Raw genomic sequence first — 3,225 nt, 5'->3', positions numbered from 1 at the left:
AAAGTGCAGTAAATGGTAAAATGATTTGCGCGAAAAAACGTTGGAATTATGATTAATAGTTTGATAGCTGAAAAGCTGAAATTACTGGAAGTGGCTGAAACTGGAAGCCTTGCATATTTAAGTTAAAACGTATACCTTCATACTGCACACATTAATGTACTAACATTAGGGTTCTGCCCCAGTGACAAGCTGTTGTACCTCTAAAGGTACCATTTTTGTACATTTTTCTCAAGGTGTAAGAGCGCTGCCCATAAGAATAGTGACTCTGACTGTTAATGCATTAACTTTGACAGATTTTATTGTATTTTATTTAATCGTGTGACTTGGTTGATACCTTTACTTCAGGAAAACCTCAAGATACGCTGATATCATGTTGGTTGTTTACATGAAATGACTTTTTTCTCATTGCCTTAAGTATTGTTTGTCAGACTCATCGATAAATGGTGAAATACAAATGTGCACACGGTGAGTAAAGGCTTTTGCAGACAACAGAGCAGAGGAGGATATTGCAAACAGTCCAGGTGAGTTGCAGCACACCAAGCGGCAACCTTCCGGTCTCTCTCTTGAATCCAACACGGAAGTGACTTAAATTACAATTCATCGACTGGCCGCTAGAGACAGGCTCCAAAAGAGAGTCAGTCCCATAGACCCCATGTTAATATGCCCAACTTTACAGCAGAATTATTTTTATTTTTTTTACAGCCTGGTACAAAAAGTGGCTTTGGTCTATATAGCTAATTTTGCCCTTCATGACAAGAGAGGGGGTGAATTTTTTTATAACTAATCCGTTTAAATTATATTAAGCCTTAAAGTTCTAGGTAATTAGGGCGTGGCCACTTGAGTGACAGGTGGATTCCCGCTGCTGTCACTACTAGCAGTTTGTCTGTCTGTTAGCGTCACGTCACCTCAGCTTATCCCGCCTCTTTGCCTATTTTTGGTGACGTGCTGCCAAAATGGCGACAGCCGGCTCCGCACACTATGGGCTTCAAAAATGCTCTTCAGAAACCTACTGGTGACGTCACGGACACTACGTCCATATTTTTTTACAGTCTAGGTAAAAAAAATAGGTGATCCTGATGGTACTCCCCCCTTCCGGAAGGTGTGACTTCGCGCACAACAGAATCCAGCTAGGATGAGGAGCGTATTCAGGAGCTGCGGCAGGTGAATAGGGCAGGGGCCCAGGGAGGATCGGCCTCCGTGGCTTTGACCCGGAAGCTAGGCTCGACCACTATGGTTCCCGCCCAAAACGTTTTCTTGGGAGGAGCTATGGGGTTGTGAACCGGAGCGGACTCTTGAGCGGGTTCATGGGCTGGAGCCATCACTGGACTGGTGTGGAGCTGTGTGTGGCCCAGACTCACATAAAGGTTAGAGCCATAATGGACAGTGCAATAGCTCTCCGAGTTGGGCTCTGGAATTTCCCTTACTGGAGCAGGATCAGGGGTTTCACTTTCTGGAGTGGATTTGGGGATTTCACTCTCTGGAGCGGATTCTCGGTCTGGGGAAAACTCTCGTACGGAATCAAGGACTGAAACTAAATTGAATGGGCCGTAATGGGATTGATTCTGAACTCTGGGTCTGGAATGAGCTTGATGGGAAAAAACAAAACATAAACGCTGGTACCAGGAGGGCTGGTGTGGATTGGGGAGACAGCGACTGAGTGGGACTGGCGTCTTCAACAACCTCGCCAACAGTGAAGGACAAACCACAGCACGTAATCTATGTATTGAGCTAGAGTACCTGTGGTAGCACTTGCTGGTACTTGTAGAAAGAGCAGGTCATCCAAACCACTCAAGAAGACCGTTTTCATTCTCTCATCGTTCCATGGTACCTGGTGGGCGAGCTGAAGGAACTCCAACATAGAACTCAATCGGGCGGCCATCTTGGGTTATGGAGAGAAGCAGAGTAGCTGGATCGGACGAAATGGAGCTCATGGTTGTTGTTTATCCGTTAGGGTCTGGTCTTCTGTCAGGAAAACACAGACTCATAGATATACAGTGAAACACAAATGTGGTTTATTGATGAACAAATATGCACACGGTGAGTGAAGGCTTTTGCAGACAACAGAGCAGAGGAGGATATTGCAAACAGTCCAGGTGAGTTGCAGCACACCAAGCCAATCCAACACGGAAGTGACTTAAACTGCAATTCATCGACTGGCCGTTTTTACAGTCTATGCACCACACACACACTTTAAGATGATTCCAGCTGAATAGATTAAATGACAGTCTTACACTTTCTTTTACAGGTCTTTGGAGATTACCATTGGAAGAACTGGAGACAGGAGATAATACCAGGAGGTAGCGGAGACAAAGAAACAATACACAGGTAAGCAATCCATACAATGTTTGATGGAGTCCTAGTCATAGACCAGACCATCTCTGTGCGTGTGGCGCTGGCTTATGTAGAGCGGTAGATGAGGATGATGGCAGACAGGTGTGTTGATTGAGTGTGCAGGTGATGGCCAGGGAGGATTATGGGAAACGTAGTGCGCAGAGGTGATTGGCATGGTGATAGGTGATCCTGAGAGGTATATCCATATTTTTAAAAAGTTTTAAAAATTTGTTCTAGGAATCAAACATCTCTCCACTATTTCGACTGGCTTCATTTTTCACTCTGCCTCAGTTCACTAAAAGGCACAATATGTACGATTTTTTTATTAAAATATCCAAAAACCACTAGAACAATGTTATATATATTTTGTTGACGTGTGCACTAACATTATACCAAATGTTTCCAACAATGTTTAAATCCAGATAAATCAGCAATTTTAACCAGTGTTACGGACCGTGCCTTGCGTCGTCTGTCAGGGACGTCATACCCACGTTACCCTCAATTTCCATAACCATGGAAACACCAAAGATACTTTAATATATTATGTGTTTTAATAGACAAGTAAGCAACTGTTTGGATACTTTTATCGACAGAAAACTATTCATTGTTTTATAGCTCAACACGGTTATGACATGAATTGCATGTCATTTTGCAACACAAGTCCAGTTTTTAATATTATGATATTGTAATATTGATCTAGATTACTGCAAAGTGCAACAAGTGTCTCATACCAGCCACGAGCGAACGCACAGAGTAACGCTATAACAACTTTCAACACACTGAAATGTATTTAGTATGACTGTTTTAACCATGTAAAACACCCCACATACGCAACGAAAAGAGTGGAAACAGTCGACTGCATCATAAGCATAATAAAAGCTCAGCTGGAATCGA

The sequence above is a fragment of the Abramis brama genome (assembly GCF_963993115.1).
Source record: "Abramis brama genome assembly, chromosome: 5".
In the NCBI taxonomy this organism is placed as follows: Eukaryota; Metazoa; Chordata; class Actinopteri; order Cypriniformes; family Leuciscidae; genus Abramis; species Abramis brama.
This window is presented reverse-complemented; position numbering follows the sequence as displayed.